We start from the raw sequence: 13,833 nt of genomic DNA on the forward strand, positions 1-13,833 counted from the left end.
ATACCAAAATGTCATGAACCCGATTCCGCGAGGAAAAAAAAGGGGGCGCGACAGCATGGCGACTCTGCTGGGGATATCTAGGCTTTTACCATCTCATACCGTTTTTGTGAATTTGTTCCCTTCCTATGTGCAATTATCTGTTTAATTCCTTTAAGCGCTTAATTTCTTTTTCAAAAGCAAAACTGACATATCTTTCTTGTTTCCTTCCTTTATAACTGCTTTAAATTATAAAACTGCTGTATTTATCGCTTTCTTAACGTGCAAATACATGTCAACATGCTTTTAATTATTGCACAATCATGCTCAACATCATACTCCACTTGTACCAAACAAATACTATAGCAACACTTGATGAGTGGTTGCACCCTTCCTATATCATTTCCCCCTAAATTCGGAAAGGCTTATTTGCGGTAATACTAGTCGATCAGCGGTGCAGTCGACAGTTCCGTGCGTTCCCCCTTGAGTTGTCCGCTCAAGGGTACCAGTCTAAAACCCCATAGAAACCTTACTCTATTTAAATTGCACATGCATCATGGTCAAACCTAGTCGGGTCAGTTATGTTGTCCACATAATGATCCTTTAAGATAGCCTTGTCCAAAAGTCCACTGGGTTTCCCTAAACCCAAACGGACATCATCATGTTCTGTGCATTTATTTGGGGAACTAAATGCTTCATGCTAATTGTTGATGTTAAATAGTCGAGTCTGGTGGGGGTAAGGGCCTAACCTTGTTTGCCTTACAGAAACATGAGGCACGAAGTCCCCAGATTCGGCATGGTCACCAATATCCACCCAAGATTCAAAAGGTTGAAGGGACCAAAGGTGGACATCTAGCCAGAGCATACTTGTTGCTGGGACTTCGCGAATTGGGGAAGTTGTTCGAAGGAGCCAAGGATGTCGAGTCTGGGGAAGGTCCTTCTGGGACCAAATAGATAGGAATTTACTTTTTGGCTTTATGAATGTTATAAGGCCGATGGCCATTAGTGACCTTTATTTCTTGCTTATTTAGTGTCGTTTTGGGATTTGCCTATTTTTTATCAATAAAATGAGGCATTTAGCATTCTAAGTTCTCCAAATCAATTTGTCGCTAGGCCTACCTCGGGCACAAAGAGGTTCCCATATTAGGACACGCTTTACATTCCCGCACTATGTGTTTAAATATTTTAATACTTTTTATAATCCTCACTAACTTGATTACCTTTTGTTTTTATTGGTTTCCTTCTTTTTATTATTCCCCTCCCCAAAGGTTAGTTCGTGCACTCTGGCATCATCATCTTATTTCACAAGATCTAGGGGCCCTCCACCCACTCCTCCTCTTAGTCCTATTAAAGGCAAGAACAAAGGCAAAATGGAAGATTTAAACAACATCAGGAAGGAGAACACAGCTGAACGGGTAGAGGCCACTGATGGCCATGGTATTCGGGTTCCTAACGAGAATGTGGCACAACTTGAACAGAAGCTGTTGAAGTTCCAGGAAGAGCTCGATCAGGTTCGAAATCTCGCAAACCTGTCATTTTCCGTCAGCACCCTAGATACCAACTTCCCCAATGTTCAAAACCCTACACCTCCTCAAGAAATCCCAAAACAACAGAATCATCCCGCTCCTCACCATCACGCTGCTCTACCAAAGAACCAATGTAACACCTGCTATACTCTAAACAACACTCCACTACTTATCCTTGAACCTCAGAACTCCACAAACGACCATTTCCACACCCATAAACCAGACCACCATAACAATCCTATCTATATGGAGACCATGCCACACTCCACCCAACCTATCTTATACACACCCGAGTCTGATGAAAAGGATCTGCTTATCAGGAACTTGGCCGAGGAACTTAAGAAACTGACCAGCCGGATTCAGGGTGTTAAGGGAAGCAAAGGAATCGAGGGGCTGAACTATGAGGACCTTTGCATATAGCCTGATGTCGAACTGCCTGAGGGGTACAAACCTCCTAAGTTCAAAATGTTTGATGGTACGGGTGATCCAAGGGTCCATATGAGGACTGTTGATACCCAATTTTTCCCTAGATATTTTTGTACTCAAAATACTTTCAAAATAACATATATATGCGTATATGAGCATACCCAAGTGTTTTGGTATTTTTCCAAATTTTTAAAGATTTTTTAAACCAATTTATTGTCTATTTTAATACTACAAAATTCAATAATTATTCCCAAAAAATAATCATTTTGTGAATAATTCATTTTATTCTCATATTTACACCAAAATATAATTAAGGTGATTTTTGCATATTTTTTACAGATTTATTTTGCATTTTTAAAACTAAATTGCGTATAATTGCAATTATAGCCTATTTTACAATTAACAACATTTTACAATTATAAAATCGTTTCCAGTATTTTTAGATTAATGTTTATACATTATTAGTTACTTAAGTGCTTTTAATTTGTTTTTAAAATCATTCTCACTATTTTATAAAATAAAAAGGGGGGGGGGGGGGAATGGCCATTATGTGCTAGCCAGATTTTATTTCAATTGTAGCCACATTGGACCCCCAAATTAGCCCAATTTTAGACCCAATTAATCTAGCCCAACAACCCGTTTGAACCAACCCACCCGGTCTCCCACCTAACCCCTTCTAATCACAGCTGTTGATCTTAAAGATCAACGACCCAAATACACCCTTTCCTTTTTAATTTACCAAACCCCCCAACCCTAATTCATTTCCCTCTACCCGCCGCCCTTGAATTCCCTTCCTCTCCCATTCTCTCTGCAAACCCTAGTCGCTGCCACCCAAGCTAACCCTAATCCCTTCGATTCTCGCCGGTTTCCATGGCTTCTCAGGCCGTGAAACCCTCATACTCACCTCCTACCGCTCTTGTGCGCTTGGTATTTGAAGGTTTGAGGCTAGACCTCAAAGGTCTCCACCCAGATCTCCGCCGACTTGAGGGTTCCGGCCATCTCCGGCTTGGCTCCAGCATATCTTAGCCTCCTGAGCCTGTTTCTAGTCTTATCCGACTTAGATCGGACATTTTTCGAAGCCTTTCTCGATCTAGGGTTCACCTGAAACCCTAGCTGTTCGAGGTTTTTCTCCAATTCTCTTTAGATCTGTGTGTATTCATGCTTTACTTTGAGTTTTTAAAAGGTTTCCCCAACTTTTTTTTATAAAATTCTTTTTCCAAAGTCACTTCTTTCTGATTTAGGATTTCTGAAAAAATGCTTATGTGTTTTCCAATCTTTCTTCTCCCTTTCTCGTGTATGTTTGTCTCTACCATGTTCTTATATTTTCTCTTCTTTTTTTTCACATGTTCTTCTACTATGTTTGCTATATTTTGTTCTTCCTTCTACTATGTTTCTGTGATATGTTTTCACATGCTATGTTTATGTGCTATGTTTTCACATGCTATGTTCTGCTACTTGCCTTCCATTACGACTTGATATGCTTCGCCTACTGTATTTTTCTACCATGTTCATTAAGTGTTCTTACTATGCCTGCTTAAGCATATTTTCCTCTACTGTTTCTTCTACTCTCATTGTGTTTCGAATTAATTCCATGACTCTGTTTGCATTAAACCTTCTACTGTATCTGCTTGTTTCCTCTTCTTTGCATTTGATTCAAGTCGAAAACCCTAGGATTTGGGGTTTTTGGCGAGTTTGGTCTTGTGTGTTTGGACTAGGGTTCTATTTGAGCCCTGGACTCTCTCAAACTCACTTGGGGTCCATGTACTGAGTTTGAATCCTTTTGTGTATGAATTCTTCTATACTAGACTCCTCTGATTAGCATGACAACCCCTTTTATATGTGTTAAAATCTTTCTTCAAAAGGTTTTCCAACTTGTGTTCGAATCAGAATCCTTTTTTTTGGGGTTAATTGATTGCTACTGATTCTTCTTAAGTAAAACCTTTTCCTTAGCCTTTCTGACTTGGTTATTCATGAACCAATAGTTGCAAATCTCTGATTCCTTGATTTATTGGGTACTGATTGGTTCTTACCTTATTTGTTTAACCGTGTATTTCAAAATTTCTTCCCTTAATTAAACTCCTATGTATTTACCCCTAATTGCCTACTTTGCACAAGATGCTTACTTGATCTCTTTCCTTAAATACTCTTTTGTTCATTACCGTTTAAGTTTGAACTCCTTAATTAAAGGAAGTTCTTCTACTGATTGATTCTAATTGGTACATGGTTATTTCTTTGCCTTATTCCTTGCCTGTTTTCAAACTATAAATACATGCTCTTTTATTAACACAACACACCAACATTCGTAGTTTTCTGAACTCACACTCACACTCAAAAAGTATTCTCTCTTGTTGCTTGTACTGTGGCCTACTTGCAAGACTTCTGCTTTCTTTTGCTTGTCTCTTTCTGAAACTGGTATGTCCTAGTTTTAATTCCATCATCAACTCTAATGTGTTTACTTACCAATTCTCCTGTCCATGCTTACTTTACTGCCTGTAGAATTTAACCTTTGTATAATGTGCTTATATCTTGCTTATGTCTTGCAATGAATCCCATTCCCCATATCCCCCTATGTGTTTGAGCTATAGTTTTAAAAACATGGCAATATACAAAATTATTGTCCATGGATGTAAACTGGACCCTTTGGGTCCTAAGCTCTTTCAGTTTCCCATCCCCATTCCCTTATGTGTGTTTGAGTTAAGGTTTGGCCTGGCAGCATCCAAATTGCTGTCCAGGGTTGAACTGACCTTCAGTAGGTCCTAACTCTCCAATGTTTGGCTAGTGGGCTGGTCAGGGGTGTGCCAGCATTTTATGTTGCTGGGCATGACCGCCAGCCTGCCTTGGCATCCCTTATATCCCTCTACTGCACTTACACTTGTTCCTAGACTTTAAGTTCTGCCCCCCTCCAATGAGCCTTGCCTTGGGACCTTGAGCTCCCTCTGAACTTGGACATTGGAGGGCTGGCCCTTCCACACTGCACTTTCATTCAGTTCTGATATCTGGATGTGAGCATTGCCTGGAGTTCTTGAAATTCCTTGGAACTTTGACACATCCCAGATAAGAGAAAGGATTTGGAACCTGCTCCTGGCAGTTGGCTCATATCATATTGTTAGACCTTGGGTTTGAATTAGGCTCCTTGGATGCAGCTTAAGAGTTCTGACTGTAATTTTATTTCCCGTTTTTGATTCATCTTGGTCTGTAATAAAATTTTGTAATAACCTCTGGGGTGATTAGTGAAAAGGGAAGGGTAACCATGCATGCAAAGGGGTAGATATCATGCTCATAGGGAATTACCACACTTCTATACTCATGTATCTTGCCTACAGCTTTGCACATTTGCATATCACACGTAGATACCATGTCTATAGGTTTATGCATCCACATAGATATCATGTCTATAGGTTTATGCATCCATATAGATACCATGTCTATAGGAATTTTGCATCTTCATATGGATACCACGCCTATAAGTAACCAGAAATCCAGACTCTACGCATGCATTGTTCACTAGGCAAACCTATTTATATGATTGAAAACTAACAGTATTCAGATACCATGCCTATAGGATTTCTGCGCTCCTACTACGCCTATAAAAAGTGTTTAAATTTACGACGCTAGAAAGCATGCCTATAGGAACTATCAATCAAATCTGAATCACTGGTTTTAAGATTAGCACTAATTACAGAACTCGCACCATTCTGTTAAAACTGGCAACTTTCTTAATAAGTTTGTTTCTTTATTCCTGAAACCAGTAGATGCCATGCCTATAGGCCATCACGTAGGCAAACAAGTATGTAGTTAATTAATTGCACTGGTCTTCGATAAGTTGCAGCCAGGCGAGACTAATGCGAACTTCTTGCCTGAAAATATGTAATGAACCAGCCTGCCTAACGTTAAGCATAATTTCGACCTAATCAGTACATGTAAGACATGCTAAACTAGATGATTTTCTGTGATTAAAGGAGGTTTATCTGAGCCTTGATTGTTTTGTGCTCCCATAACTGCTTTCATGTGTTTTGCTTGACGCCTTAGTATTTTAACCTTTTTAAACCTCTGAAAAGCCAAGCTTTTTCCCTTTAGGATTACTAGTCCTAAAAGCCTCCAAGACTGATAGGTGGGACGGGTAATAGTATGCAATAAGTAAACGAGACTATTTCGCGCTTAATACCTTAACGGGGTGGGAAGAGTAGACATGGAGATGATGATCACACGATAACACTACGCGTACAATTGATTACCAGTGTTGTGTGGATGATCCATGTGATTTATAAACCTAGGACCCCTTTTCTTATACAACTTTGTTTAATATCTATAAAATCCTGTCTTTTCAACTACTCAAAACTCCTCCTTAATTTTACTGCATTATGCCTTTTCTTCCAAATTTTTCTTCTTTGTTTATTCAATGTATTGATTAATTTTCTGTGTTTAGTCCCCCTTTGAAATAAATTGTAGATCATCTAGACCTTGATCTCACATACTTGTCACGTATTTATTTGCAACCCTTATGTGTAAAATCCTTTGTGTATCTATTTGCATTAAAGTCACAACATAGCATGACCGGGAACCACACTAGTGGATCTTGAGAGGTGCCTAGCACCTTCCCCTTGAGATAATTTCTAGCCCTTACCCGAACTCTGGTTTTCCAACTCAAAAACACTACTTAGTATCCTAATGCACTCAATCATTAGGTGGCGACTCTTCAATTCCAAAAACCCAATTCCCAAACGGGAATAGAGTTGTCTTCCCGAATGTCGTAAACCCGATTTTGCGAGAAAAAGGGGGCGTCGACAGCATGTAGACTCCGCTGGGAATTCTTTAGGCTTTTACCACTTCATGTTATATGTGACTTTATTGTTTTCTTTATTGCTTTGTTTAATACCTTTATTCGAAACTGACTTGTCTTTTTGTTTCCTTTTTTCTTTAATGCTTTCATTTACTGCTTTCTTTCAATACCGTTGTAATTTTTGAGCAATTATTGTAACCATTATGAACATGAAAATACGTGACAATCTGTTTCATCTTTTGTAATTGCATCTTCAACATCATATTCCACTCGTGCCAAACAATACCATAGCAACGTTTGATGAGTTGTTGCGCTCTTCCGATATTATTACCCCCTAAATTTGGCAAAGGCGTATTTGCGGTAAAACTAGTCGATCAGCGGTGCAGTCGACGGTTCCGTGCCTTTCCCTCTTGAGTTGTCCGCTCAAGGGTACCGGTCTAGCACCCCATAGAAACCCTATCCTGTTTAACTGTTCATGCATCACTGTCAAACCTAGTCGAGTCAGTTATGCTGTCCACATAATGACTCTTTAGGATAGCCTTATCCAAAGTCCACTGGGTTCCCCTAGGACCCAAACGGACAACACCATACTCTGTGCATTTATTTGGAGAACTAAATGCTGTTTATGCTAATTATTGATTTAAATAGTCGAGTTCGGTGGGGGTAAGGGACTAAAGTTTTGCAGAAAATGAGGCATGAAGTCCCCAGATTCGGCATGGTAACCAATATTCACCCGAGGTTGCTAAGATGGTGGGAAGACCTTCATTCCAGTGACCGGACTCTCGTCCGCAAGTATTTGGGAAACTTACCCTCTTTTGTAAATTCAGCCGGACAACAAAATTATAGAGGCTGCGACCTTATTCTGGGACAGTGATAGATCGGTATTTCGATTTGGGGACCTTGAAATGACCCCGCTGCTCGAGGAAATAGGAGGGTTAGCCGGTATACCTTGGGAGACTCCGGGTTTGCTCATGCCAGAAAACCGCAAGGGTAAAGGTTTCTTCAAAATGATGGGGTTGAAGAAAAACTCAGATTTGACTTGTTTGAAGGATTCTTATATTCCCTTCGACTACCTGTACGAGAGGTACGGCCATAGCAAGTCCTACCGCACCTATCCAGACGAATTCACCCTCACCTCATTGGGGCATATCCACAGGAGGGTTTTCGTCTTCATGTTCTGTTTCTTGGGGACGATAGTGTTTCCCATGAAGAAGGCTAGGATCCACACCAGAATAGCCATGGTCACCAAGACACTAATGGAGGGGATTGAAGGGCAACATTTCAGCATAGTGCCCATGATTGTTGCGGAGATCTACCGAGCTTTGGAAAATTGTCAACGAGGGGCCAGTCATTTGAGGGTTGCAACTTATTACTCCAACTCTGGCTCATAGAACATCTCCAAAAGGGTCGATACCGCCAAGAGCTTCCGCAAAGGCCGTGGAATGACCTTATAGCCTTTCACCATCCCAATAGAATGAGCTATATTCCTGACATGTTTGCTCGGCCAGGGGATGCTCGAGGATGGGTAGAATTGTTTGAAAACTTGAAAGAAGACAAGGTGCAGTGGATGTTCGAATGGTTCCCCACTGGAGAGTTCATCATCCGCTCTCGGGACGCTCCATTTCTCATACTCATTGGTCTGAGGGGAACTTATCCCTATGTCCCTCTCCGGGTCATGAGGCAAGCAGGGAGAAAGCAAGTCGTACCAAAGGTAGAAAAGATGAGTCATTTCAGGGCTGATTTCCAAGACGACGATAGCCCATACAAATGTCAATCTCAACAAATGTGGAACAGCAAGATCGTCCTGGAGAGGGATTCCATAGAACCTGACAGGTATCATGCCGGCTACACCTTATACTATCCAGGTTGGCTAGAAGAAGATCATGTTAGGTTAGGACAGCCCGGGTATGTTCGAGGTCACAGGGTCATGGACGAAAGGGCTGAGATACAGGTTAAGTACAACCAGTTGCGCAAGAGGATCAGGGAGTGCGAGAGCGAGCACCAGGAGATTCAAGAGGCAAATCAAAAGTTGATCGAGGAATGGAAGGATATGGCTGTCAGAGCCAACAAGCGCCTAGGGCATTTGGAGCGAGGGTTAGTAGAGCTGGAAGGGAAATTCATCTGGAGGATCGAGAATTGCCAAAACGCCGAGGGAAATGAAGGAGGACATTTGGCTAGGGCTTATCTGCTGCTGGGATTGCGTGAGCTGGTGACGCTGTTCGATGGAGCCATAGATACTGAGTCTGGGGAAGGTCCTTCTGGGACCAAATAGTTAGGAGTTTCTTTTCTTTTCCGCTTTGAAATGTAATAAGGCCAACGGCCATTAGTGACATTTTTTTACTTTATGCAATTTTAGTGTCGTTTTGGGATTCGTCTTATTTTTATCAATAAAATGAGGCATTTAGCATTATAAGTTCTCCAAATCAACTTGTCGCTAGGCCTACCTCGGGCACAACGAGGCACTTTAGGACACGATTTATATTCTTGTACTATGTGTTTAAATATTGCAATATTTTTCACAGAATCCGTACTAACTTGTTACCTTTTTGTTGTTTTTACTTTTATTTTATTCCCCTCCCTAAAAGGTTAGTTCGTGCATTCTGGCATCGTCATCCTACTCCACAAGATCTAAGGGCCCTCCACCTCCTCCTCCTCCAAGTCTATCAAAAGCAAGAACAAAGCAAAGATGGAAAACGTGAACAACATCAGAAAGGACGACTCAGCCGAAAGGGTAGAGGTTCCTCAGGGTGTTCAGGTATCCAAAGAAAGTGCCGCAGCTCGAACAGAAGCTACTGAAATTTCAAGAAGAACTAGACCAAGTTCGGAACTTGGCAAGTCTGTCATTCTCCCTCACTACTCCAAACGTCAACTTTCCTAATGCTCAACACCCCACACCACCACAAAACAGCCCTAAGCATTGCAACACACATCCCAACAACACTCCACTCCTCATCCCTGAACTATCAAATGATCATCCCCACCACACTCCCATATATGTGGAAACCTTGCCACACTACACCAAACCCATTACAAACACACCAGAATCTGATGACAAAGATTCTCTCATTAAGAACTTGGCTGCCGAGCTCAAGAAATTGACCAGTCGAGTACAGGGCGTTGAAGGAAACAAAGGCATTGAAGGGCTGAATTATGAGGATCTTTGCATCCAGCCGGACGTTGAACTTCCCGAGGGGTACAAACCTCCTAAGTTCGAAATATTTGACGGCTCGGGGGATCCTAGAGTCCATCTGAGGACATATTGTGATAAACGTGTCGGTGTAGGAAGAGACGAGAAGATTCGCATGAAACTCTTCATGAGAAGTTTGAAAGGCGAGGCGCTGTCTTGGTACATTAGCCAAGATTCCAAAAAATGGACGAGCTGGGTAGGAATGGCGTCCGATTTCATGGACAGGTTCAGGTTCAACATAGAAAATGCACCAGATATCTTCTACATCCAGAATCTGAAAAAGAAACCCACTGAGACATTCCGCGAGTATGCTACTCGATGGAGATCCGAGGCTGCTAAGGTCAAGCCGGCCTTAGAGGAAGAGCAGATGAACCGATTTTTCGTCCGAGCGCAAGATCTGCAGTATTATGAGAGGTTAATATTGATAGAGGGCCAGAAATTCTCCGATATCATCAAGCTGGGAGAAAGGATTGAAGAGGGCATTAAATTGGAATGGTCACTAATTTTGAAGCACTGCAGGCTACCAACAAAGCCCTGCAATCTGGTGGCGCATCCAAGAAAAAGGACGTGAGTGCCGTGATGGTTGCACAGCAAACCAAGTCCCCAATAAAATACCAAGCCTACCCGGTACCCCCATCACATACCAGCCTATTCCCAATTACCAAGCACCTCCACCCTCTTACCAAATTCTATCACCCGCTTACCAATCATCTCCCTCTCCCACATATCAACCCACCTCACCAAGATATTCCCAACCTGCACCCTTCTACCAAGCCTATAATGCCCACTACCAATCACCTCCCGCCCGCCAAAATTTCCCCAGGCCACACCCTAACTTTGACCGCAAACCTCCCAGGCAATACACCACCATCGCCGAGCCAATGAACCAGCTATATGAAAGGCTCAAAGCTGCTGGTTACGTCACCCCAATCCCTGCCATAACTCCAGATAATCCTTCCCAGCGGGTCAATCCAAATAAAACCTGTGCATACCATTCCGGCATGAAAGGGCATACCATTGATGAGTGCCGATCTCTGAAATACAAAATCCAAGCTCTAATTGACAACAAAATCATCATGGCCAAAAAACCTGCTCCTAACGTTCGAAACAATCCTTTGCCTGATCATAAGGGTGGTGGTGTGCATATGATTGAAGTGGAAGATGATTGGGACCCCAAGGGGTCAATTGGATTAATTACCGATGGTGACGAGCCTAAGAAACCAGCCGTCACACTGAATCTGATTGTAGTCCAGGTCCAGCCCTCTGGGGATGTTGAAGTAAACATGTCTGTGCCTCTCGAGTTTGAAACACCGTCATCTGAAAGGACCGCAGAGCCGATTGATGTGGAGTTTGGGTCTCTGAAAGTACCATTCGAAGTTGCTGTATTGCCACCCAAAACGAGAGTGCCCATTCCTGTAGCGATGTCAGCCGTAACGCCATTCCATACACAGGCCATACCTTGGGATTACACCGCTGAGGCAAGAAGGAAGGGAAAGACTAGGTCCGGAGAAGCAATTGCAGCATAGGGTATGACCAGGACCGGCAGGGATTATACTCCGAAACATTTGGTTGAATCAAGTAAGCAGGCCTCTGGAAGGCCTATTGAAAGTGGGCCCGATGATCTCTGGCGGAAGATACAGGACCGGGCCAGTCCGAAAGACGACTTCCCCTTGCCGAACATACACATCCTGATCGACAAATGCGCCAAGCACGAGCTGCAGTCATTTGTCGATTGTTTTGCTGGATATCATCAGATATGGATGGACGAAGGAGACGCGGAAAAGACAGCTTTCATTACGCCATGGGAAATGTATTGTTACAAGATGATGCCGTTTGGATTAAAGAATTCTGGGGCCACCTACATGAGGGCCATGACTACTATTTTCCATGACATGATACACAAAGAGATCGAGGTGTGCGTAGATGATGTCATCATCAAATCCAGGAAAGCCACTAACCATATGGGAGATTTAAGAAAGTTCTTCAACAGATTAAGAAGGTATAACCTGAAACTAAATCCCGCCAAGTGCGCTTTCGGGGTTCCAGCCGGAAAATTGCTTGGGTTCATCGTAAGTCAATGGGGAATAGAACTCGATCCGTCAAAGGTTAAGGCCATTCAGGAATTGCCACCGCCAAAGAACAAAAAAGAGGTTATGAGTTTCTTAGGGAGACTCAACTACATCAGCCGGTTCATAGCCCAGTCCATAGTCATTCGCGAACCAATCTTTAAGATGTTGAAGAAGGACGCCGCCACTAAATGGACCGATGATTGTCAAAAGGCTTTCGCCAGAATCAAGGAATACCTGTCAACGCCGCCAGTCCTGGTCCTGCCCGAACCAGGTAGACCGCTATTGCTCTATCTTGCAGTAATGGATGGAGCATTTGGTTGTGTTTTGGGACAACATGATGAAACGGGGAGAAAGGAGCAAGCCATCTACTATCTCAGTAAGAAGTTCACCCCGTACGAGGCCCGGTATTCCCTGCTAGAACGCACCTGTTGTGCTCTGACTTGGGTAGCTCGGAAGTTGAGGCATTATTTCTGTGCCTACACCACCTATCTCATATCGAGGATGGATCCGCTAAAGTACATCTTTCAGAAGCCCATGCCCATGGGCAAACTGGCCAAATGGCAAATATTGCTGAGTGAGTTTGATATTGTCTACGTGACTCAGAAAGCGATCAAAGGACAGGCACTGGCCGACCATCTTGCCGAAAACCCCGTGGGTAGAGAATACGAGCCTCTAAAGACGTATTTTCCTGACGAGGAGGTCTCTTTCATAGGAGAAGACATTGCAGAATCCTATGATGGCTGGAGAATGTTTTTCGATGGAGCAGCAAACTTTAAGGGAGTTGGCATAGGAGCAGTTCTAGTATCAGAAACAGGCCAACATTATCCGGTGTCCGCCAAACTCAGGTTCTCGTGCACCAACAACATGGCCGAGTATGAAGCCTGTATCTTAGGGCTCAAGCTGGCCATTGATATGAACGTTCAGGAGTTACTAGTGATCGGGGATTCAGACTTGCTCATACATCAGGTTCGAGAAGAATGGGCAACCAAGAACTCCAAAATACTCCCATACTTGCATCAGGTACAAGAGTTGAGGAAGAGGTTTACAAAGACGGAATTCCGACATGTCCCCAGAATCCAGAATGAGTTCGCCGATGCATTGGCCACTCTATCATCCATGATTCAGCATCCAGATAAGAACTTCATTGATCCCATCCCGGTAAAAATCCAGGATCAACCTGCCTATTGCGCTCATGTCGAGGAAGAGGCAGACGAAAAGCCATGGTTCCATGACATTAAGAAATATTTGTCAACAGGAGAGTACCCTGAACTTGCAAACACTACTCAAAAGCGCACACTGCGGAGGTTATCCAATCACTTCTTTCACAGCGGAGGAATCCTGTATAGGAGGACTCCCGATTTAGGGTTTACTAAGGTGTGTCGAGGCGAAGGAAGCATCCAGGTTGTCGGAGGAGGTTCACGCAGGGACCTGTGGCCCGCACATGAATGGTTTCATCTTAGCTAAGAAAATACTCCGACCTGGTTACTTCTGGATGACCATGGAGACAGACTGCATCCAGTATGTCTGAAAGTGCCACCGCTGTCAGATACATGCAGATATGATAAAGGTGCCTCCTAACGAACTCAATGCAACTAGCTCACCATGGCCATTCGCTACTTGGGGGATGGATGTCATTGGACCTATCGAGCTCGCCGCATCAAATGGGCACAGGTTCATACTAGTGGCGATTGATTATTTCACCAAATGGGTTGAAGCAGCATCATTTAAGGCGATAACCAAGAAGGTTGTGACAGACTTCGTTCGCGACCGTATCATTTGTCGGTTCGGCGTCCCAGAGTCAATCATCACTGACAATGGTTCCAATCTCAACAGTGATATGATGAAAGCAATGTGTGAAACCTTCAAGAT

This window comes from Nicotiana attenuata, chromosome 2, assembly GCF_001879085.1.
Source record: "Nicotiana attenuata strain UT chromosome 2, NIATTr2, whole genome shotgun sequence".
NCBI lineage: Eukaryota > Viridiplantae > Streptophyta > Magnoliopsida > Solanales > Solanaceae > Nicotiana > Nicotiana attenuata.